Source organism: Molothrus ater, chromosome 1, assembly GCF_012460135.2.
Source record: "Molothrus ater isolate BHLD 08-10-18 breed brown headed cowbird chromosome 1, BPBGC_Mater_1.1, whole genome shotgun sequence".
In the NCBI taxonomy this organism is placed as follows: domain Eukaryota; kingdom Metazoa; phylum Chordata; class Aves; order Passeriformes; family Icteridae; genus Molothrus; species Molothrus ater.
This window is the reverse complement of record NC_050478.2, coordinates 54,282,722-54,308,900: the sequence shown is the minus strand read 5'-3', so window position 1 is coordinate 54,308,900 and position 26,179 is coordinate 54,282,722. Positions and strand designations below refer to the sequence as shown.

General features: G+C 40.0%; 1 protein-coding gene across 2 annotated transcripts in view; it reads left to right on the top strand.

Annotated features, from left to right (window-relative positions):
* The first annotated feature begins 8,010 nt into the window (after window positions 1–8,010).
* RALA (RAS like proto-oncogene A) overlaps window positions 8,011–26,179 on the top strand; it is a 30,203-nt gene continuing 12,034 nt past the window's right edge. Inside the window, exon 1 of one of the 2 annotated variants that reach the window (XM_036406323.2) lies at window positions 8,011–8,111. The gene's annotated coding sequence lies outside the window, so the exon portion shown is untranslated. Of the gene's footprint in view, window positions 8,112–8,785; window positions 8,806–26,179 lie in introns of those variants that run through there. The other variant, XM_036406324.2, reaches the window with a different exon arrangement.

Sequence of the window (26,179 nt, the reverse complement as noted above, 5' to 3'; positions counted from 1 at the left end):
TTGACACAGGGCATATCTTTTCCTCATAATCAAGATATGGCAAACATTTGATTTGTGCTTGACATTAGCATTTTGATCTCCAAGTAGTTATTGTATAAATCTTTTTCCAACGGCCCTAGATCCATGTAACCACAATTTAAATAACCTCATGAAAGAACATGTGAGGGCTGCCTTCATTGTGTGCATTTGCCCTTTACGGGGTTTCATAGGACACCATGATTACTATTCATAAATGAACATTTTTGCTTTTTCTACATCTCTTATATTCTCAAGAGTCTTGTGATCATTTTTATAACTAAAATCAGGTGTTGCACCATCATTCATGTTCTTTACTGACATCAGTCAGCATGAAATCAATGGAACTAATCACTTGAGAGCTGCCACAGCTCTCCCTGAAGAGAGAGATAAAGTGAATGTAGCTGGCACATAATCTGCACAAAATGGCAAAATTAGTAATACCCATACTATGCTGAAGGACTACATTGAAAATGTTACTGGTAGATGAGGATGGAGGAGGAGGGAAGGAGAAGTGGGAGCTAAGAATTAGTTGAGGAGCTGAAAATAGTGATGAGCACTGGGGAGATCACTGAGGTAGAGAAGAGGTGTAGTACAGAAAGACAATAATTCTACTTAAAGGAGCTTTCCACCAGCATGCCTCAAAACTAACCACACAGGAGCCAGCTTATTATCTTGTTTTTCCATACTGGGATGCAGAGAGATGCGGAGAGGAAGTGACTCCTGAAACACTGGCCACAGAACTAGAAACCAGACTGCAATTTACCTGACTCTATTCTAGCACATCCTTTGCACACAGAAGAAAGAAGGAAACTAGCAATGAAAGAAAGAGGTGGAGAAAGGGACTAGAAAATCACAAGAAAAAGGCATGAAAAGAAACATGATATAAGTATGAAGCCATATAAAGTATGAAAACCAGAATTAATAGAAAAAGGATATGAAAAGCAGAAAATACATAAGAAGGAAAATATTAAAAAATTATATAGACAACACCAAAATCTGAAAACGATACAAAATTTTGTGTTATTTTAATAACAGAAAAGTGAGATGAGTTTAGGTCTACTTTAAGCTATTTTAAACCAATATTCATTTGGAGACGATTGTTCAGCTTAAGGGTTCTGATTGAATATATACAAGGATATGGATTATATAACATGCAGACTAAAAAAGAAACAGCGCTCAGTGGCAAATACTGATTTCAATAAAATAGCATGTGGGAAGGACTCATTTTTCAGGAAAGGCAATACCATAAAGGAGCTCAACCCCAACAAATGCCAATTGAAGATATTACAGTGGTACCATGCAGACAGGAACTCCATATAAAGTACACATTTTACATCATTCTATGTTGGTTAAACAATTTGACACTGTTTTTCATATCTTATGTTTTAAAACTGAAACTAATTAAACTATGAAGGCTTGTTATAAATACATGCAATACACATTCAATTATACATTTTAATGCTTTTATATTTTTAGACACTTGCTAATTCCTTAATTACATTCTTAAAAATGTTTAGTCCATCCTTATGTATTATGAACCAACTTTGCTGTAACCCTCAACTCTCAGATTTCCAGATTCCTAGTCATCTACTAGAATGATATAATTTGTCTTAGCTCTGTTGAACGACAAGATGAATGACTGCAAACTCATCATTACTCATTAATTCCTTGTTATTCAAGTCACTTAACCTCACTTTATAGGGATGATGCATTTGGGGATGAACCTTTTGAAATTGGTAAGAAAGCTGTAGGTGTTAAGAACCATGACTAGCTCAGATGGAGTACTGAGAATATTGTCATTTGGACAGGTAATAGAGCGAAGGAAATACAAGAATCTTATTGCCCAAAATCTTATTACAGTCATACCACTATGTTTTTTTTTAGGGTGTATATATTTGTTCGCAAGTGTAGGGATACACATGTGACAGGTTTGGAGTCAGCCACAGATGATGTGAAGAGTCTGGGAAGCTGATAGATTATGTCCTTGCACTGGGCAAGGAACAAATGTCCACAAAATGTCCACACAGCCTCTGTGTGTGTTGAATTATAGCATCCAAAATCTGTACTGCATTGCATATTTATTTATCTGTGCATATCACAAAAACATTCCCCAGGCTGTATGTGCTGAAAAAAGCATAAAGAAAGGTTGTGCATTTCTGAAAATTTTGTGTAATTTTCAGAAAGACTGTGTCTACAGAGCTTGACCTCTAATTGCAAAAGGCAGATAAAAGCTGGGATGGGAAATGGAGGGACTGGCCAAGATGAGAGCAAATTAGCGACACTGTGAGGGTATGCTCTGGTTTAACACCAGCTGGCAAGTAAGTATCTTGCAGCCCCTCACTCACTCCCCTGCAGTAGAGGGGGGAGGGCAGGGAGAACCAGAAGGTGAGAAGGCTCCAGGGTTGAGATAAAGACAGTTTAATAGGGAAAGCAAGAGCCACGCGCTGCGAGCAAAGGAAAACAAGGAATTAATTCACCACTTCCCATGGGCAGGCAGGTGTTCAGCCACCTCCAGATCAGCAGAGCTCCACCATGTGTTACTTGGGAAGAGAAATGCCATCACTCCAAATACCCCCACTCTTCCTTCTTCTTCTCCCACTTTTTATGGCTGAGCATGACACTATAAGGTATAGGTCATACTGCATATCTCTTTGGACAGTTGTGGCCAGCTGTCCCAGCTGTGTCCCCTCCCAGCTTCTTGTGTGCCCCTGGTCTCCTCCCTTGTGAGACAGCGTGAGAAAAAGCCTTGAGGCTGTATAAGCACTGCTCAGCAGTAACTAAAACATCCCAGTGTTATCAACAGTGTTTCCAGCATAAATCCCAAGCATAGCCCCACACTATCTACTGCAAAGCAAATCAACTCTACCCCAGCCAAAACCAGCACAGAGTAGAAATAGGATTATATGAATTCCAATCCAGTAGTCTGTCATTTAAGACCTGGAGTTGTACTGCCTAACAGCAGGCACCAAAATAAACTTTGTAATATCAGATTTTCCTGCTAGTTTTCAGAGAGAAACAGGCCCACTCAGAGGGAGATCTGACCACCCCCCAACCAGTAGATGCACCACTGCCTCAAGGCAGCCATCACTCGGTTGTGTAAAGTGGGAGCCACATCCCAAATCTGTCCTTACGCATGCCAGTTATATACCTCAAGAGTAGTATGTCCTTAAAACCTGACTATTCCTTACAGAACAGCACAGAAAAGCACACAGTTACAAACTTGAGAAGTATGAGTATGTTAATAACTAGTCAAGTAATTGTTTAGCATATTCTTCACACATTGTTACTTATGTTTTCCCACAGCTTATGTTTTTTTTTATGTTACTTAGTTTTCCCACAGCTAGTACAAACTGAAGGTGGATGAAAGCTTCTAGCACTTTCCTTTTTTGGGGGGTTGATTCTGGTCAGAATACATGTGGATTTGGGCTAGGTGATTTCTTTTCAACTGGCCTGCTACTTAGAAACTCCATTAATTCACAAATACATTTTATGCATCTTTACACACTGGTAATAAAACATTGTCTAATAAATTTTAATTTCTTCTCTCTAAAAGAGAAGAAATTAACCATAATACCAGGAAATCCTACCTCCATGTATTGATTTCAGTTCAGCAATACTTCACAACACAAAGGCCCATACACCCACAGACCCAGCAGATGCCAGGGTAATCAATTCTGGGCTGTAATAGGAGGGTGCCCTCAAGAACCAGTAAGTGGTTTTGTTCATTTACTCTTTTGTCCCTTTGAAAAATTAAGTCTCTTTCACCCTGGAAGATTTATTGAGCACTTGAAGGAAGAATGGATGTTTTATCCATGATAAGATGGTTTTCCCAAGAATGTGGTTCATTTATTCATGTCAACAGAAATCTAAGATAAAATTACAGTGTTAAATTATGCATAGTTTATATATAAATTGTGTGCTACTAAATGTGTTCTAACGGGAACAAGTACTTTTTGCTCTGTGGGAATGGAAGTTGCACATCAATGTTTTTCCCAAAGCTTCAGACATGTTTTATCTGACATGTCCACTGTATCTTTAGCTTTTTAAGATAAATGAAATATTTGTCAGTTGATTTCTTCATTGTATTAAGGTACATAATGAAGTACTACTAGCACACAATTAATTACATCTCTACTTAATTATTCTTCATAATTTTTCCCTTCAAGAATTTTATGTGCAGTGCTGAAATAGCACATATGCTAATACATAACAAAGGACATTCATTATCTACACCCTTTATAACCACATTGCAAATGTCTACTACACAACCTGTATGGTTTTAGGTACCTGTTGTAGCATTTGAACACCAGAGAGCAATTCAAACCTCTTGTTGCCTTGGGCTGTGTCTTGTACAGACAATGGAGTGAAGTAGCTGCAATACCTACTCTCCTCTGACCAGTTGCTCCCTTACACGGATGAGCCACAGTCATGCCGTAAAATATTCCAGGTGCACCAGAGATGCTCTCACTATGGTCACTTGTTAGCAACTGAAAAGGAATTATTAATGTAGTGCATTTTCACAGAAATACTTCTTTTAGTTTTGGGTTAAAGAGTTCATTTTTTTCCACTTGGTTTAGGTAAGGTGCCATAGGACAGATCCAAGCAAAAAATGGAAGGTATACTATAAACTGTTTTTTTCCCTGAAAAGTGAAGAGCAGGTTCAAGACCACCTGATGAAACTGAATAGCCACAAGTCTGTGGGGCTTGATGAGATGCATCCCAGGGTCCTGAGGGGAGTGATTGATGTTGTTAAGACATATTTGGAAAACCCTGGCAGTCAGGTGAAGTGCTCAGTGACTGGAAATAGAGAAACATCATTCCTATTTTAAAAAAGGGGAGAAAGGACAACCCAGGGAAGAACATACCAGAGACCTTCCCCTTCCTGGAAAGACTGTGGAGCAGATATTCATGGAAAAATGCTAAGCACATACAATACAAGGAGATGATCCAAGACAGCCAATATGGCTTCACTGAGCGCAAATCATGCCTGACCAATGTGGTGGCCTTCCATGATGGAGTGACAGCAACAGTTGACAAACAAAGACTGACAGATGTCAATTACCTAGACTCCCGTAAGCTGGTCCCACATGACATCCTTATCTCCAAACTGAAGACATAGATTTGATGTATAGAATATTCAGTGCATAAGGAATTGGCTGGATGGATGCAGCCAGAGTTGTGGTAAGTGCTCTTATGTCCAGGTGGACCCTGGTGATGAGTTGTGTCCCTCAGGAGCCTGTCTTGGTACCAGGGCACTTTAATACCTTTATCAATGACACTGTCAGTGGGATTGAATGCACCCCAACAAGTCTGCAGACCCGTGAAGCTGAATGGAGCAGTTGGCACAACAGAAAGAAGAGATCATATACAGGTGGGCAAACTTGAGAAGTGAGCCCATAGGAACCTCAAGTTCAACAAATCCAGGTGCAAAGTGCTGCACCTGGGTCAAGGCAATGCCAGACGTGAGTCCAGACTGGGAGAAGAATTTTTTGAGAACAACTGAGCTGAGAAGGACTTACAGAGTTCACTTGCAGCCCAGAAGGCAAATGGTATCCTGGGCTGTATTAAAAGAGGGGTAGCCAGCAAATCAAGGCAGGTGATTATCCCCCTCCACTCTGCCCTCATGGGACCCGAAGTGGAGAGCTGTGTTCAGGTATACAGTCTTAGCATAAGAAAGATGTGGACCTGTCAGATAGAGTCCATGAAAATGGTCAGAGGACTGAAGCATCTCTCCTACAAAGGCTGAGAGAACTCAGGTTGTTCAGCCTGGAGAAGAGAAGGTTCTGGCAAGAGCTCATTGAGGCCTTCCAATACCTAAAGGGTAAAAAGAGCAATGTCTTATATGAGCATATTAGTGATAGGACACGGAGTAAGTGGTTGTAAACTAAAAAATTAGATTTAGATTAGAGCTTAGGAAGAAATTCTTTATTTTGAGGGTGGTGAGGCACTGGAACAGGTTGCCCAAAGATACTGTGTATGCCCCATCCCTGGAAGTGTTAAAGGCCAGCCTAGATGGGGCTCTGAGCAATGTGATCTAGTGGGTGTCATCTTGCCCTTGACAGGGAGTTTGGAATTAGATGATCTCTTCCAACCCAAACCATTCTATGCAAAGGGGCATTTCCAGAGAGTGAAACAGCTGTTACCAACATCTGGGTAAGTACACTATATGTCTTACAGGGCAAAGGTTATTTTGGACTAGCTCTAGTATTGAAGGAATAAGGAAGTACTGAATGGCTGCAGACATCAGTATTAATGAGACCTTAACTAATACTCACCCACTCTTTTGCAACAGAGGCATTCTGGAATAACTATGAAAAACTAATACAGCACAGAAATACTCAAAGGGCTGCAGAAGTTGAGCCAGGATTTCTTGAGGACTCCTGAATCATTATTTGTACAGGATCATGCAAAGACTCTTCCAACCTTTTTGTGGTCTCATGAAAAGTCTAATCATAGATACCATGAAAACTTTTCCCTTTCATGAAATATCAAAAATGTTCTATTTTGGACATTTGGTTGACTGAGTGTTACTAGCTTTCCTTTCCTCTCCTCCTTTTTTCCCTGCCCTCTCCATTTAACAGAATCCAATAATTCTTTGTGTAAATGGACGTACTTTGATATTTTAATCAGAATTAATTGCATCTGGATTGCTATCAGTTTCTCAAACTCTCAGGAATTTGCAAAAATTACCTTATGTTGAAATGTGAGACCAACAAAATGAAATTCTAGAGGAAAATGGACTAAACACTGGCTAAATTATGTCAAAATGTCAAAATGTCAAAAATTTCAGAAAACAGAGCACAGAGAACAATGAAGATTTTAAAGTGCACCTGCTTTGCAAGCAAAGTGCAATGGCTCCATGAGGTGAACACCGAGGTCAAAATTTTCATCTGAGGTGATAAAATCTGGAATTTCCATACTTGGAAACTACCTTCAGCCAAACACTTATGTGGAGGAGGGGATGCTTCAAAACAATTTGTATTGTCTGTGAATGGTTATAGTGTGAAAAACAAAGACACACACTGAGCCGTCAGTTTTGATATAAGCATATTATGCTTAGGTTTCATTACATCATTTACACCATGAGTTTAAATCATGTTGTGTTTGCACAAAGCTCCTCTTGAGGTCCACAATTTTGCAGTAAAAGATACAGTTATTAAGGCACTCTTGTTATTATTATTTGAATGATTGCAATTAACATGGAAATGCTCGTATCTCCCTGTTCTGTTTGGCATCTATAAAATCCTCCATGCAGGGAGTGGTCCATTACTATATAAAAGAAAAACTCTTAAGAGGTTCACTGCTTCATGTTCCCTTCTGCCAGTGACCGTTTTCCTTAAACTCAGTATATTAAATGCTTTCTCAACTTACACTTGTGCCCTGAGGAAAGCTCCACTAAAAATAATTGTGTTTATAAACCTAGCGACAGATGTCGGGAATTTATCTCCTTACCATGGCAGGACACGCCCCCTCTATTCTCCAGATGGGGGATTAGCTGGGAAGAAGGAGGGACAGACATCGAGCTACAATGTTTTCTCACTATCTCCCTTAAGAGTTTCGGCTGAAACAAAGGAGGAGATGCAGAAAAGGACAGCAGCTCTGCCGTTTGAGGCTCGGGGTTACGGTGCCGCGGGACAAGGGGGACACGACTCCACACCGGAATGACCCGCCCGGGAAAGGCGCCAGCGCCGACCCGCCCGTTACCCGCCCCCGCCGCGCCCCGCCCGGCCCGGCCCGGCCCCGCACGCGCCTCAGACGGAAGCAGCCGCCCCTTTCCGGGAACCGGGCCCGGCTGTGGCCCACCCCGCCCCGCCCCGCCGGCACTGCGCCTGCGCACCTCGGCGCCTGACAGCGCCCTCCTCCCTCGGGGCGGGGACGGCGGGGCCGCACCCGGTGACGACGCTGCGGCCCCTGCGGCGGCGCTCCCGGCCGCGCCCCGCCCCGGCCAGGCCCGCCCTCCGCCCCGGGCCGCGCGCGCGCCGCCGGCCGTGCGCGCGGAGGCGGCGCCAGGGCCTCAACTCGCGCGCTCCGCCCCTCCCCGCGCGCTCCTCGAGCGGGCAGCGGTGCGCGCGCCGCCGGCACCACCGCCGCAGGTGAGATGGGGGCGCGCGGCCGGGCCGGGCCGGGCCGGACCGGGCCAGACCAGACCAGATCAGACCAGACTAGGGTGAAGCCGCCGCCACTGCGGCCGCCGGGGCTGGGGCCGGGGGGACGGCAAGGACCCGGCTCCGCCCGCGTCGGGGGAGCTCTCCGGTGTGGGGGAAGCTGCCGTGCGGGCGGGGGCTTCCGGCGGCTCCTTACCCGCCGCTCTGCGCCGCCCGGGAATTAGCGTCGGGGTGCGGCTGCCGCCTCGCCGTCCCCGGCTGGCGGTGTGCGCCTGGCGGCCCCACCCCGGGGTGTTGGGGACGGGCGGGCAGCGCCCCGAACCTCCTGCAGGGGCCTGGTGGCCGCTCTCTGAAGGTTACGGGCGTCGACCTTGGCGACCTCCGGCCGCAGCCCGCCCGGGCGCGGGAGCAGCGGGGAGGGGGCGGTGGGGCCGCGGCGGGGTCCGGCCGCCTGTTGCGGCGGGGGGCGGGTGCGGCTTCCCGGGGCTGCGGGGCGCCGGCGGGCGCCGCCCGTACCTGCGGAGGGCGGGGCGCGGCCGCACCCTGAACAAAAGGGCCGCGCCCCGGGGCTGGTGGGGAAGGGGGTCGGGGCGCTTGCCCGGCGGGACCGGGCGGTGGCGATTTCTGCCCCGGCCGGGTGCCGGAGACCCTGTGCGTGTGTGTGGCCGCTGCGGTTTCTAGGGTGAGTAATAACAGGGCTTCTGTAACATTTAATAGCTGCCCGCTTTCATGTGCTGGGCTTTTCTGTAGTCACTGATAACTAGATCTTGTGTTTGCTTGTGACACAAGGAAGAAGTACGAAGTATGCTATTAAGTTCCCCAAATGAAAGAGCCTTTCGATGCTCACCTATTTGGTTAGGCATGCGATTTGGTGTTTGCTGTTGGGTTTCGTTTAAATGGAAGTTAATAGCTTCAGCTCCTCCTTAATTGAGTCTTTAAAATGAAAATGTTAAGTGGGCCATAGGTATCCCGAGAGCCACCTGAAGAGCGATCTGTGTGTTTGTTTTGTAGCATCCCCAAACGGTCCTGGCAGGAAGACTGCCAAAATGTTTTTATTTCATGCTCAAAATGACCCTGATATTTTTGTTTCATGCTTGCATTTCCAGTTTTTATTGGAAAGAGACTTGCATTCTGCACTGCAAAACATTACACTTCCGTAAGTCCAAGCAATATGTGCCTCTGCTTGGCATTTCAGTTCACATACAGTTTTATGTTCAGATCTCTCCATAACCTATCAGTTGTTCTTTGTCTTTTCCACTGAAAGTTAAACTGAAAAGAGAGGAGCTCCTGAGAGAGGGGCTGCACTGGGAGAAGATCCTGCTCTTCTGTTAGTTTTAAGAGTAATTAGTAGTGATTATACCTGGATTTTTAATTAAAAATCCACTTCTTTTTGGCTGACTTGTTAATCTAATAGCATGTACCTCAACATTTAAGTCCTGAGAAACTGTGAGCATTCTTAATAGAGTGAAGAATAACTGCTTGATATGTCAATCTCTGATGTAGATTTAAATCCTTCACTCTGTGCTTGCATGACAGTTTGTCAAATGTTTTTTTGTGGAAGCCTCTAAATGGTGGAAATTTGAGAAATTGATAGTGCTAGTCATGTTTACCCTTCATTCTTTTCTACAGAAATAGGAGAATATGACATAGTGTTGCACAAAAATATCAAAAAAAGCCTTCAGTCCACTGCATGACAAGTCAGCTGTGAGGTTAAATAAGCTGTGTTGCTGGATAGTGAGTATACTACTCCACTATTGCAAATTCCTTGATCTCAGGCTTTCCTTTTTAGTGCTCTTTCGAATTTGAGTGAGGGAAAGATTACAGACATCCTAAGGTGAAGTATTTTGAGTTGAGTGTTCTTTGACATTGTTGTAATAATGTTGTCTTTTTTTTTTTTTTGGACCTTAAGGAATCTTTAGCAATGAAAGTGAAAACTGGAATGTGTCCTAGCTGTGTGTCCTTTGTAAACTCTGTCACCTGTGGTCACGTACTCTTAGATAAATAACCCATAGAAATAGTAGCCTAGTGAGGGTAGTGAGGGGAAGGGATGGGCTTGGGGAAGTGGGGCAGGGAGAGATGTGACTGCGAGGATAAGGCAGTGCTGGATAAAGGTGACCAAGGAGGAGCACAAGACTGTTAAATAAGTGTAGCTGGAGAACTTGCAGTGATCCATATGTGTTCTGTATTCAGACTGACTTCTAGTTCCCATAAGAACAGTTGTGTTCTTAGCCTCAGTTACTACTATGTCATGCACCAATATCCCTGTATCTACTTTTTCTGAGGGATTACCCTGAAACAAAGGTGTTCCATCTAAGAAGTGGTTTTGCTCCTGTTAAATTTCAAGTGTATCTGATTTGGAAGAAGATAATTGCTGAGGCAAAAGATGCTGCTATCTTAGAAACTGATATATGGCAGTCTTGAATATCAAAGGATACTGTAGATACAGTGTCTTCTTATGTGAAAAGTTGTTTAGGCACTTCATTTCAGCCAACTGATAACAGCATTTTTTTTGCTGCAGTTTTACAACTGAAGAAGAAATAATTATATGAGAAAAATCTTTTAACTTTGTGATTAGATTTGGCTGCTTTGCTGTCCTAGCAAGTAGTGTAGGATATAGTGGTCCTGGGAATCAGTGGCTGATGTCTTCTAGACAGGGAACACCCCACCCCCTTGAAAGTGCTTATAGCCAGCTTCCAGTAAACTTCTAATGGCTCTAAGCTATGGAAATTACTTTGCATCTAAATTGAAATCTGTTTTATGTGAACAAGGTAGTTTGGTAGGCTAGTGACAGCATTCTTGTGAACATATTGTAGGCTGCCTGCCTCAAACACACAATCACAGGACAACGGTGTTAAGCTTCCTTTCTACCTTAGGAAGAATTTATGTGAGGAACCAAGTAAATAGAACAGTTCGTATTATGTATGTCCACTAAATGTTCTGCAAATTTTGCATTTTATAACTTGCTAAGTAGGGAAGAAACTGTTACATTTTATTAGTCTGTTGCAGTACTTAAAATCAGCTCTCAGGATAGTTATAAAAAGTTATTTTTAAGGCTTACTGTCTGCAGAATCTGAAAATGGTCATAGTCATTGTGGATATAAATAACTTAGAGTTGCTTTATAGCAAATGTACCCTGCAGACCAGGGGACTATTGAATCCTGTTTTGCTACTCGTCCTGTTTTCTTAACTATTGTGAGTCAGAGCACCTAAAGCCCAAGAATTTATCAGTGGTTACATCTGCTTGTTGAATCCCTATGGTAGTTGTGCAAACCATAATCATCAGGTTAGGTTTATAGGTTAGAGCTTTAGGGACTCTTTACAGCAGAAAAAAAATCTGTGGTTCCCATAGGAAAAACAGTATGAGATTGAAAGGTAGGAATAAGTTGGAAAGAAATGTAGTGTAGATTAGGTAATGCTGCCTTAGAATGAACCAGTGAGAGAATGCTTTGCCTTTGCCCAGAGGAGGGGCTTAGTATTTACTAGTCATATTTTGTTTGGGATTCAGTTTGTCTCTGTCAAAATTTCCAGCACCTTTGGGACAATAGATTGGCAACACTGAAGTGTCCAGGCTTTGCACAGAGGGGTAATAATGGAGAAAGGTGTGTTGAAGATGTTAAATGACATGGGCAGTTACTACAGAGAATTCAAAGTAAGCTATGCTGTAATCAGTTTGTAACAGAGAGGAGCCAAGAACGTAAAGAAGGTAGAACAAACAAGAGATATAGAATTGGTTGCATGGTAACTCAGCAGTTGTTACTTTAGTGGAATTGATGATGCTTATTTTGTGATGTTGGCTCCTTAGTTGAAGTAATTATAATGTACATTGAATTCCTACCAGTAAAGTTCATGCATTGTATGTATGCATAATGCATTGTATTTTTCTCTATAATAGTGTGTTTACATCATTTGATGCAAGAGTGTGGAAATGTCTGTTGCAGTGGCCCACAAGGTTTCATTAAAAATTGGCATGTAAATATACTGTACCAGCAAACAAGTATTTCTGCAAATTATGGAAAATGCTATTTATGAAGGTGCTTTGCACCTGTGCTTAGTAGGTAGGCAGTAGGGATCAGCCATGCATTCAGGCCTTGGTACCTGTTTCATCTTATGGTCTGAAACACTAATTTAATAGCCTTCTGTACTACTGTAAGACTTGATCTTTAACTCCGATCCTTGTTCCTGAGAGTCTGAGAATGCTGAATGCATAGCACCTACATACAGGCAGCCAGAAATGTTTTTGTCAACATGAAATAGATTGCAGTAAACATGGAAGTCTTGCAAAAATGAAACATCTGTGAAGAAAGTAAAAAGCCAACTATGTGTGGAACAGTCCATCTCTTTACTAGTACTCCCATTCAAGCCCATCAGGCAGTGTAGAGTAAAGGAGGTTTGTCATTTCAAGATGTAGCAGAGTAGTCCTGTTGGTATAGCTGAGTGTCCTGACAAGGCTTTTAACACAGAAGTAGTTAATACCAGCAACACTTTGCCCTCTGGGATTTATTTCAGATCTCAAAATAGAAGAAATTATACAGACAGGAAAACAATGTTAATGTGCCAGACATTAACATCTGTGGGCATGCTGTGTCAGTCACAAAACCCACACTTGATGGGTGAGGTCATGCAATACGAGATGTTTGAGTAGATGGACCCGAAGGCCTTACTCAAAGCAACTCATCATTAACCATCTGTCCCTGTTACCTTTGGAGATCAAAGTAAGCAAAATCAATGAATCCAATCACTGAATCCAAGTGTCTGTGTGTGAAAGAGCTATTTTGGGATGACGCCTCTAAATCATAAAGTTCTTGCACACTTAAACACCTGAATTAATTTTACCTATGTAGTGTAACATGCACATAAGCTTCATTCCAATCCTCAGAACACTTGTATTTTAAGAAATAACACTGCACACTCGTGAGAACTGATTTTTGTAAGGTCAAAATGTATAATGTCCAAATTAAGAGTTCATTGCCATGCTTCAGTGACTGGTCAGTAGAGTCATGACTGGTAGCTTAGTGCACTTTATCGCAACTTGAAGTCTCTGATTTTTTAATAAATTAACATTTTTTTAAGTTGTTACTGATTTGAAAATGAATGTGAAATTTATTTTGCATCGATGTAGTTTACATAGTGAAGTCAATGATACAGCATGGGCCTTTATGAGTGTGATTTATTAAAGCATCTTTCTTTACTGGTCCAGATTGCATATTTTTTGTCTGCTGCTGATTAGACCTGATGGCTTTGAGGTTCCAGGCTTCATATTCAATAGAAGTAAAGTATATAATAAATCAGGGAAACTTAACCTAGAAAGAAAGCACTGTGTTCTGGAGTCCTTCTCTATACAGTCCAGTATTATCACTCAGAATTTAAGGAGCAGATGCATTAGACTAAGTATCAGAAACTGCTTTCAGTTCAGCAAGTTTACCATCTAAAATGTTACTAAATGGTTAGTATTGTAAGGAAGAAAATATAGCTACAGGTAATATTCATCATTAATTCCAGGTGTTCTGGAACATCTCAGAGTGCCCTGTAGGAAGAGACTCACTAATTTGAGATGTGTGAAATGAATGGGAATACTTGATTGTTTTTCCCTATTTAATGAAGACTGTGTTAAGAAAAATAATGAAACGTTAAGGTACTGATGAAGAACAAGAAGGCTGCTCATCTGAATTATTAATTTGGTTTGCATCAGTTTTTGCATTCAATTTTCTTAGTGTATAGTGTAACATGAAGGACTTTTAGAAAAAAATCATGATAATAACTTGGATCTTAAGTCATGATTTAAACTTTTTATCCTTGTTCTTCTGCTTTTAGGGGAAAATACTCAGTTTGGACCGCTATATATTCCATATCTTAAATGCCTCTGTGCTTTGGTAAGAAATCCCATCGCAGGCATTGCCAACTGGTTTTTCTTGAGTTGAGAGCATGGGAAGTCATAATTTATAGGTTGATGATGTTGGAGAGGTCAGTAGCTGATTCACAAAATATTTTAGGAAGGCATGTGTGTGTATACCCATGCAACTGTCTCCCTGTGGATCACTAATTTTGGCCATGTAGTTACTAGTTTACTGATGGGCTTAAAGTGACATTTAAAGATTATATAGTGGAGCCACTCACAAAAATGCTGGGATTTCTTGGCTCTTCTTTGCCCCAGAACCAGAGTGAGATATGAAATGTTTCGGTTTGGAATAATTCTGAAACCTTAGGAGGTCTGGATTTTTGAGAAACTTCTTCACTGTCCTGCCTCTTTAATGTTGTTCATTGGATCTTAATGAGAAAGTTGTTTCTTTTTAGGTAACTTTGTTTAGTACATGTTGAACTTCAGTAGAAGAGCATCTTTTTCTAAAAGTTACGTGACAGTTAAGCTGTATCTGTTGTATTTGCTGTCTTGAGAAGTTTGAATTTTATAGCTCTTGCAGTCGAAGCAGATAGAGGAATGAAGTAAACTAACAAAAATATTCTCTGCAAGATGTATGAGCTAGAACTGAGACCATGTTTATAACAAGCAGAGTTTGTGATTTTTTTCAGATTGGAGTATTTTGAAGAGCATTGTAAAAGCAGCCTTAAGATCTAATGATCTTAAGAGTAGTTTGGAAAATATGAGGAAAACAGTCTGTTATTTGAGGAGTAAAGTTAGTGTAATCTTTCTAATAAGTTTTACTACAGTTTTAGGAGAGAAGAGGTTTTTTTACGAGTATGGGGGAAAGTATGTTTCTCTGAGGGAGAACTGAAACAGAAACAATCTTGTAGCCAAGTACTAGGATTTCTTTTAAGATAGTATGAACAATGAAGTACAATATGATAAAATATTGAAACCTAACCCAGTCAGCATGTCATAGATGGTCAGGGGTTTGAAGGAGATATTAAAACTGGAACGTAATTCCAGTTTTACTACAAACTAAGACAAGTCATACTATCATCTATGAACAACAGGAATGGGTTTTAATAATGCTAAGTTTTCCAGACTTTATGCAGGACTCTGACTGCATGTGCATTAAGGTAAAAGAAATAAACCCCTCAAGGAGAAAAGCAGTAAAATTAGCTTCTGACTCTGTGGTGAACTGATGCTAATACAAGTACTGCCACTGGATTGAAAGCTTGCAAGTGACCAGCTGAAAAGAAGATGTTTTCATAAGTCAGAGGTAGTGAAGGTTTCTTAGGCCAGAGAAAGCCATGCAACATTGAAAAGGTATTAGATCACATACTTCTCACAAGAATTTGAAAGGTTCTGTGTACAGAAAGGAAAGCAGTTCACACTTGGTACTGTTTAACATTGCAACATGTTAAATTAGAATTAAAATAGTTAAATGTTGATAAAGATACTGGATTTCACTGTAGACAGACTTCTATAGTAGTTTTTCTGTGGAGAGACTGGCCTTTAAAATAACCTGAGTTTGACCACTGCTGGAATGCCTTTAGCTTTTGCATTCCATGTTAGGTCATAGGAAGAGACACTCACTTGAGATCCATCCACCTTAATGGTGTCTTTTCTGAGAGTCTTTGCCTTTGGAGTATGATTAAAAAACTAATTTTTGTTTATCAGAAGTTTTTGATCGCTGCTTCACTTGGTTCCCCAGATAGACAGAAATGAATGTTACGCTTGCTCCTGTGTTCTGAAATTGATCTATGATTTTAACATACGTTGCTTTGGAAAGACCTTTTTTTAGATAGCCTGTTCTGTTAAAACTCGGAACTTACGCACATTCTTGTAAAGTCATTTAACAGTTCCAAGTTACTTTGTGCATTGTAAGAGCTGTAAGAATTGAAACAGGAGCAAAAAGCAATTTTTAAGCTTGTGAACATTCAGTTTGAAAATCCCTTCAGTGGTACTGCAAGAAAAGTGTGATCAGTATTTTAAGCAGGAAATGATGAAAACCACCTTGCACTGGCACTTGATGTGAAAATTGTTAAATTGACATGAATGTTAATAATTTCATATTAATTTAATGAACTGAATGCCCTCTGTTTCTAGCCAGTGCAAATTTAATGCCCATAATATGTGAAATAGCCATGAAAGTCTATCGTGTATCGTGATTGGCAAGCATATATTGAACTAAAAGACAATTCATTGCCCAACTGGGTCCTTTGGGTCTATTAGATTAACTGTATCAATTTATCAAATCGTATATCTAAGAATTTTAGGATAAATGGCATCTAAAAATGGGGAGAGATCCACCTTACAGTGTTTCAGCTTTATGTGTATTGTATTACTGTGCAATATCAGATCTATAACCACTTGTGTTCTTGAATCACCTATTCAAAAGGTTTTTGTGTATTTGCAAACCAATCTCATTCAGTGAGTTGTGCCTATGAAATCATTTTTCTCTGAATAAAACAGAAAAATTATGATTTTAGGAGGAGAAATTTGTACTGCATAGGATATAAACAGGAGATATTATTGGAACAAAATACGGCTGCAAAAGTAATGCTCTTGCAATAATACTACAAAAAAACCCCAACTTGTGCATTTCTAATTAGATGGTAAAACAGATGGCAAAGTCATAAAATGAATGAAGTAACTTATTTTGCTAAGTCAGATTTCACTGAAGAAATTTGCTGCAGCTGCATGGTTCCTTAGAGGAATAAAAGGAAAATTTTGAAGTGCAAAATCCAACATGCTCATATTTCATTAGGTTCCATTTGGCTGGTGTATTGTTGCAGTCTGCCTGTGGGAGAGAGAATGCTTGCCTGTATTTGTGAAGAGGAGACAGAACTTGGTAGTATCTGCTTCTTGGTGTCTCTCGTTAATGCCCTGCATTCAGTCCTGTGCGCTTGTACCATTTGTGCTGTGGCCTTTGATGTAAACGTGCTTGTGCCTGCTGGAGCACTCGTTTTCTGCATCCTTCATTATTAGAAGCTGTTTTATTAGCCTGAGATGTGAAAGATAATGTATTGCAGTATTCCTACTCAGTTTTTGCTGAAACTTCATTCACCTAGGCACCGACTTATGGAAGAAGGCAGTGCCTGCCTTGAAAATGCATTATTTGAAAGCTTAGACTTTTTCTTTGTCAAGAATTTCATAGGAGTGTTACTCAAACAAGGCTCCTGTGTTTGTTCTGTCTGTACTAATACTTGAAAGAATTTAAGGGTGTTCATGTGAGTTTTCACCATAGTACTGTTATGACTGGCTAACAAGGAAAAGTAGTTGTTTGAGCAGGATAAATTCCCTGAGCTATCAGCATCAGAACTTTTCTTGGTGTGACAAGAGAAGCCTGCAAAACAACAAGGCTGCTTCTACCAGATGAAGGCCTAACCTATAGAAGGGATGCTGTCTGCATCCCTTCTATAGATTCCGTAAGATTGTTGGGTGCAGTCTGCCATGAGCCTAATGACTATTTTGCTTTGCAGATACCATTTGTTTCTAGATTTCTCTGTCAAGAGTTAGCTTTCCTGCCTGTAGAGCAGTGAAACTGTCTGGGTGCAGTTTTATGCTTAGTCAATATGGATCTTGATTGTCATTCATTCTGGCTGTAAAAATGACCATGCAAATATATGCTGTTTCTAGAAAATGCACATCTGACATTCTGAACTTCTAAAGGAAGACTAGGGTTTTTAACAGTTAAAAAGATACATGGGTTAGAGGAAAACCTATTTTTTCAAGAATGTCTTGGGAAGCTACCTTCAGACATTTCTTAAAGAATTTACTTCATCAAGCCAAGTCAACATTTAAATCTTCCTAAAATTTCTATAGTCTATATCAAAGTGTAAATGTACAGGGGCAAAAAGGACACACTAATGTGATTGAGATTGCTTTTGAAATACGATTGACCAAAAACCCCTGAATTTTTGATACTAAATATGCTGTGGACAAGTTTTGAATGCAGTGCTCTTGAACTGCTTTTAGAAGTGCACTGCTGAAGCTCATGCTGCAAGCTCTCAAGCTCTGGCATAGTGCCTTCAAGGAAACTCCATTCTTGTTGCTTTCTAGAACAGCTGGAAGCAGCAGCCCTGTGCAAGTGTCAGCGAAGCCTAGCTTATCATTAATCAAAAGTTAGCTTCCAGATGTGCTTTCTTGTACTTGAAACATAGGATAAAAATGGCTGTATCTTGTATATCTTAGGTGACACTAACTTAAATGTTTCCTTGAAATGTTTCACTGAGTTCTTATTGGAAAAGCACTAGTTAAGAACCTGAGCTGTTGATTCTGCATTACTAAAATTCATCCTTGTAGGTTCTATGTTGACTCTTAGATTTTGGAGGGGATGGGGGTTGGGAAGAGTGTCTTTGTTCTATATCAAATGCATCTCCCATGAATGTAACTTGACTTTTGATTATAGATAACTGATGTGGGAGGCTCTTCCACAGATGTCCCTCTCATCTGTTTCAGCCTTTCATGGTAAAAAATCAGCTGTAGTACCTTAGTACCTGTTTGTCTGCCTTCCCTCTGAATCCATACAAGTCTGTGGATAGCTTTGACAGGCTAGTGGTCTGTAGTTGTAATTGTTCATTATTCTGTTGTGTCTGCTGCGGCTGTTAATTCTTTCCTCATGGTGTATAATCTTAAAACAATACAAAACAAATGCCTTCTGTTAATATGCTAGATTACAGATCTTCATGTTTATAAATTGAATATGGAAGAAGACATGACCCCTTACCCTTTGGTTTAAAGCACTTCAGCACTGTCAGCCTCAGAAAGCTAAGTGCCCTCAATTATTACAATAGACTGTGAGAGGGCACCAGCCACGTACTGAACTTGTAGAAGCAGGCACAGTATTCTAGACTCTTATGTAAATGTGTATATTATCAAAATTATTTCACAGTGTAACTTTAGTCTGTTGAACTATGAAAGCAACCTTTAACCTCGTGTTAACCTTGGTGGTGGGCTTGAGTTTGCTGCTCTTCCTACTCATCTTTGGATCAGTTCAGATATGTGGATATGACAGTCTGGTCAGAGAGAGAGAAAGCTAAATAAGCTTTCCCATGAATTGGTCTGGGAAGCTTTAGGGACCTGGAGAGAAAGAATGATAATCAAATGATAAACAATCTGCAGGTGGTGTTTTTAACAAGTTGTTTTACTCATAAAGAGGGTGTCTTCTTAATTAGCCAATCATGTGACATGTGTTGATTAAATGACCAATCAGGTCCACCTGTGGCAAACCAGTGTATGAAAGAGGAGGTCTGAATAAATGCGGGGCTTCTAGCCTCTTAGCTTTCTGATCTGAATCTCTGTCATCTATTCCTGATTTGGTGGTGACACAGATAAACTTATCATTGCAAGTATCTAGAATTCTTCCCAGTGTTTTGTAATAGCCATCACATAACTTGAAAAAAGTGAGATATCTTTAACAGGTGCTGGGCTATGGTTGAGGAGCCCTAGAACACTTGCATTGTTTTGCCACAGTGTTTATAGGCTGGAAGTGTCATAGTTTTGCTCTCCCTCTGCTCAGCTATGTATTGTTCTGGGCTGTCTTTGGTACCAGAAGACTTGATTAGGTAACGTATCTGTTCAAAAAACAGTATAGATTAGTTTTCGTCTAGAGCAATTTCTTAAGTGCTTTGTCACCTAATAGTTGCACCAGTGCTATTGGGAGAAAGGACGTGGGAATATCAGACAGAGTGTTGGAGGTTCAGTTTGTATCAGCGTTGCAGGTACACACACTTGGGCTCAAGGGCTGTATGTTTTGTCAGCTGTTTATGTGGACAGTGATGTAGCTGCTTCGTTTTCTTTTCAGTACACTACAGGGTTTGAAATCTTAAGACTTTCATTTTGTTCTAGACTGTTTCTGTTGTTCAGTTTGTCAGGGTTTTCATGTGCTGCTCCATGTGGGTTTCAAGAAATTTTCTTATGAAAGTACTTCCCCAGAAGTCATCTTGCAGGAAGCTGAAGAGGCCTTTTAGTAAGAAAATGCTGAAATGATTACTTAAAGCATAAGAAGTACCTATCTGTTCTCACTTCAGAAAGTGCAGTCTAGTTCATGGCCATGCCCAGAAGTTGGCACTAAGGCCCTGTGGAGCCTCTGGGAGACTCTTGGAAGTCTGTGAACTTGTTTCTTGTGTTTTAGTGACTTCTTGTTGGAGAAATTGCAATTCTTCTGATGACGTCTTAGGACTCTAAAGCTATGGGCATGTGGGAACTAGTATTCTTTATAACAACACAATGGAATTTATGGGATGGATGGGCCTCTGTTACTGGGTGAAGAGCTCACTGGTTGACTTTTCCAGTTTAAGTGCCTGGGTATGGTTATGATTTGAAGTACTTGTCTCAAGGAGCTGGGAAATTCGGGCCTTTTGCCTGAGGAAATTTGCTTCTGCTGAGAGATAGAACTGAAGTCAGTCTTCTACCCTTTACTTTCGTTAGTTTATGTGTAGTCAGTCACCATAGTAAATATGTTCTGTGGGTGTGGGAGGCATAAGCACCTGCTAAGGTGTGCCCTAGAAAGCTTTGGAAAGAAGGATTCTTATGAAACCTTGAATGCAGTTTAGGTGCTTGTTAAACTCATGGGAAGCTTCAAATCTTAATTCCTAGTTCAATGTGTTTATGTCAAAGGATTATTTTCAAGACATAGGGAAATACTTGCTGTGAAAGTTTCTAACTTGTTATGAGGCTGAGTTTCAGGAGGCCTGTTTCGTTATCTAATGAGATTACTCATTACTAAGATAGGTTTGAACATTTGCATTCCTTCTTCTCTTTCTCTAGTCTACTACTTAAAGTTTGTAGTGATTATTTAACATTTGAAATACTTGTTTTACCTGAATAAAATACTGATATTACTTTGTGCAGAGTTTGGATATTCTGCATTGAAACTGTAATAAAACACCATCAGACTTGATGACACAACAATAATGCTGATCTAACTTTTAAAACTTCCTTATTCTCTAGTTCTTAAAGCAGCTGGTATCATGTTCCATCTGTGTCCTCACATATCCTATCAATCTCTGGGTCATGGAGTGTTTCTGCTGATCTGGTTTGAATGTTGTAATTGGAACCAGATGCTGGGAGGGTTAGATTCTGCTTGCCTGGAGTTGCTTCCCTCCTTTTCCAGGAATGCTTTTGCTGCAGAAATATCTGAATCATTTGTGAGGAGTCTTCCAGATATTTGGCACTTAGTATGCTAGTGCTATTTTCAAACAATGCATTCTCAAGTATACTTTTGCTCTTATTAACCAAACTGAAACTATGGGACTCAATAAACAATTAAGTAACTGATTGAATTTGTGATATTTTCACAACAGATAAGATTATATTGCTTCATGGTCCTTGGATGTGAAATATGTTGCCACTTTTCAAAATTCTTGTTCCTGTGCTTTTTCTTAGAAAATTGAATTTGGAACTTGTAGGTCACATAAGGCAACAGAGTTTTGATACACTTCAGGAAATTACAAAACTTTGGAGAATTTTTTAACTCACTTTAGCAAATAATTACCATAGATTTTCACTTCAGTGAAATAAGTTGTGGATTGTGTTTCTAGAGGTGATAAACACTAAGTGTAAAGTGCAGAGTTGTGCAGGCATTAATTTCTTCAAGTAAAAAAAGTAAAAAAGTTATTTGTTTAGAGCAATATGAGTTTCCACTGTAAAATTTTCTTTAATTATTCAGTAAGTAATTGATAATTTTTGCCTCTCTGGAAGTATTTTGGTCAAAGCATATTAAGTAGTTCTTAATATTGTGCAGGCAGCTCACATACTGCAGTTAAATTATTCCTGTTCCTTCAAATGTATCAAGTTCTAGCTCTGTTGAACAGAGTAAAGGCGGGTGCAATAATGTATCAGCTAGCAGTTGTAATTGATGCTTATTATATAAAGCAGTCTTCAGGGAAGAAACTTACTCATCTTAAAAGTGAGTAGGTAAAGAGGTTAATATGACAGACTTTCAAATCTTTATGTAATCTTCTCTTAAAGGAAAGGAAATGAACTAGGATTTAGTTTTGATGTATTAGTTTTATGTAGGCTATAAAGTTGACAATAAATTGTTTTGCAATTGATGAAAGGCACCAGTATCTCCACTTATTAACTAGAACCAACTATGCTAACTGTACCAGCTATCTGTAAATACAAGCTATGTTTAACTAGACCCCTTCAAACAAACGTCTGCAGCAAATCAAAGTCCGCCTGTTAAGGACAACTGCATATTCACAAGGTCTGCATTCAGCTTTATGCATAGTAGTGAAGAAGATGCCAGCTGAACTTGTGCCTGTAATGATGCGACTTTGGTGTAATGCTTTTCTTTTCCTGGTCTGTTCTCATTTACGTTGCATTTACAAGACTCCAAGGAATTAAAATGAAGGGAATAGCTTCTAGACTTCTTTTGGTCACCTTGTCTAAGACAATGAGATTGATCATATGCTCTGTTCTTTGTTAGCTTTTGGCCTCTTGGCCAGTTTTGGGTACATTTTGACAGAGATGTAGGTATCTTGGATATGATTGTTTCTGTACATTTCTTCAGTATTTGGTGCTGGCTAAATATGGGGAATTCTGTACCCTGTGATCCACAGTGAAGGAAAGAAAGCAATCTAAATTGGTTGTCTTTTGGCCTTTTTGGATGGTATGCAGCTGTTCTGTTGGCCACTTTTTTGCTCTCCTTTAGTGTATGAACCTTGGGATTATTGTACTGGGGAGGGATGTAGAGGACAAATGGAATGGATATTAAGGAAACATGCTTTGATTGGTTTGGAGCAAGTTATTCTGTAAGAAAAAGCCAACTGAAGAATAGGACAGCTTAAGAAGAATCATCTCAGTTGAGTAAGGGATAAAACACATAAGATTTTTTTGCCCATAAGTATATTTTTATCTCCATTTATTTGGCTGAAATAGTAAATAGGAGGACAAAATAAAGACTAATAAAGAGAGACCAAGGATTCCTGCTTTTTGGTTTTTTTTCTTTCCTAACTTGTATTTGCAAAATTTTCTCCCTGAAAATATTGTCCCTGGAGATCAAAACTGCTTTTTGACCTGGCACCTGATTATCTCTCTTACTCTTCTGGAGCTGGAGGTAACCATCTGTGTTTGAAGACTTTATGCAGAAGTTAACACAATACTGTGTCTAAGTTGCGTTACACTATCCAGTTGGCTCGTCTAGTGGGTGGAGCTGCATGTTGTGTTTAAATCCATGGGGGACTAAAGGTAACATTGTAATTTTTGTGCAGAGGACCTGTGCAGGCTGTAATGTATAAAAGTTTCCGAGAAGTATTGATACAGGTAGAAGCCAATCACTCAAGACAAGCAGCAGCTTTACAACTTCAGGTGGAAGTTCCTTGATGACCTTAATAATGTAAAAATAACTTTAAAAGTTATTTTGCTACCTACTCTTATTTCCTTCGATCAGATTTCTGGACTGTTGGACAAGACACTGTCTTGTCCAATATCACTGATGCTAACATGAACTATAGTTCCTACTCCTGCAGTTCTTAGTTAATCTAATTGCTTGCTAGCCTGACTCAAAAAAAAAAAAATCCTAGCTCCAATTGGAAAACTGTCATTAAATGGAGCACAGAATCATGGGTGTGTTTATCTGCAAGCAGGCAATAAAACAGCTGTAGGAGCTTTGAGAACTGCTTACTTTGTCTGAGCAGTCAGAGATTCATTTGTTTGTGTCTTTATCTGCTCAAATATGTTGGAAAAGGGCAGCTTCCTAGGAGTTTATCTGCAGTAGAGGTGAGGACTGATCCATATCATGGTGGTTAGACAATGTTCTTGCCCTTCTGAATGAAGACACTGCAATACATTGCTGAGCCAGTTAAGCTTTTGCTTCCATTCCAACTTATTGAATCACATGAAGAACTGTTTAAGAATAAACTTTTGTATATGTTACCATCTGAATTGATGTGCTGAGATTTCCAATGGGTGTGGTAAAAAGCTGACTTGTATAAATGGATAATGTAGCTGTTGACAACACTGTGCTTGGCTCTTTGTGAACATCTTTCTTCTGTAGGTGACGTAGGATTTGACTGTAGGATAATCCTGTGTTTATCTTCTGACCTGCAAGTAATTTTGCACTTATTAAGCAAAATTAAGCAATGCCATGGTATGCTTCTTTGAGCTTCATACAGCAGGGTTCTTGCCATAGTCTCTGTCTGTTTTATCGTAATTATAAAGTAGGACAGTTCGGTAACTAGATATGACCCAAATTGAAACTTCTTATAAAAATAAGTCAGGCTACATAAATTACAGGCAGAAAGTCTTTGCATGAAACTTTATCTCAGGTGCTTTACTGTTAAAATTGGAATCTAGGTTCTTCTTTGTTTTTCAAAGCACACTGAAACAGGTAGAATTGTGCCAATAGCTTAGAACTTATCCGTTTCAAGGTCTTTCTTCTCTCTGGCACAATATTTGCTCTGAAGCAGTCTCTTCAGATTAAGTGTTGTTTGCACAGTATCATATTGTATTGTACTTGCATTGCTTGTAACTTATTTCTCTCTCTTTCCACATTGTCTACTACTCAACAGACCTAAGTTTTTGCCAGCATTATATCTTTATTGGCTTGTGAAGAACTTGGAAGTAAACTGACATCCTTGAGCCACTCTCCTACTCCAAAAGGTGGCATAGTTTTTATGACAAGCTTATCTTGAAGATTTCAAGTCTGTGGTAGTGTGAAGTTTTCCTATTTTCAGTATCTTAATGGAATGTCGTTTACTGACAATTACTTGTCAGGATCAAATTGGAAATGGAAATGTTTTGGGTTTTTTATGGGTCAGCTATTGCAGAGAGTACAAAAAGTGGTAACTTGTTTGTCACACTGGGACACTACTTGTTAAATTGTAAGTGGAAGTAAAATATGAATTTTCACATTGCTCAATCTACTTAAAGACTGGAGATTAATTTGCACCAAAATTACAGTGAAATATTGCTACTGTGCATTTAAATTTTTTTCAGACTGTAGTATTGTTAGCCCAAACTCACCCGAGTGAGGTCCTGCTGGGTTCATTTGGAGTACTTACAGAAGAATAGTCTATTTTCATGCTTAGTAAGCTTAGAGTAGGTCACATCCAGGTGGATATTGTAATTTAGCATTTGCAAACTGAGCCGTTGTCAGTTGATAGTGGAATTCAGATGAATTTTCTTTCTTACTTGTCTGACATACATACTGAGAAGCATGATTTTCAGGACGTGTTACTCCTTTTAAGAGAAAAGTGCACAAAGAAAAACAATGTAGTAGGTTGAAAGCGTGACTTGGAACTGTTTATTTATATATGTTCTTGTACTCCCTCTTGAGTAAAAAGAAAGAAATGGTTCTTTTTAAGCCAAAACAAGAAATGTTTGCTGTTTTCCATCTCCTTTTAAAAAGAACTTGTACCATGATACTAGTTGTATTTCTCTGCTATATCTCTGTACTGAGTATAGCACCTTACTTATGCTTATTTTGCTTAGATAATCTTTCCAGGGAAAATAATTTGACTTACTTTTCAGTTGCATTTTCAGAATTCTTTGACAGTAGAATGGGTAGCTGTGCTGATGTGATCTCAAGAGTTTTCCATATAGTTTGGATTTAGCTTGGTAGGCAGATTAGTCCCACTGCTTGCTCACTCCCCCTGCCACTGGTGGGAGGGGGGAGAGAATTGAAAGGGTAAAAGAAAGAAAACTTGTGGGTTGAAATAATGATAACTTAGTAAATATCTTTTAAAAAGGAAAACAAACCCAAGAAAAGTTATTAAAAGAAAATTTGCTTACTGCTAGCTGACCAACGCCCAGCAGTTCCTGAGCAATGGCAGTGTTGACAAACTTCAAACCTCTCTGACAACTTTTATTGCTAGGCTGTGGCATGGTGATATCCCTTTGGTGGTCCAGCCGTAGCTCTCCTAGCTGCTTGCTCATCCCCAGCCTGCTTGTTGGCATGGCAGTGTGAGAACCTTGATGGTGTGTATTTATTTTACTTCCATGAAGGATTGGCTTCATCTCCGATGAAGCTTTAGTCATGGTGCTTTTATACTACCTGCATCACTGCTAACAGAGCCTTAGTGCATGGCCTCAAATAGGGTTTTTGATACAAGTTTGAAGAAAGTTGTTGTGCTTCACATTCTGATTTTTTAGGCTGCACAGAAGGGTAATTCATTATGCAGTAGGATGTCATTTTAGTGTGACGTTATCAAATAATCATGATGGCTAAAGGTAACAAGGTAATCAT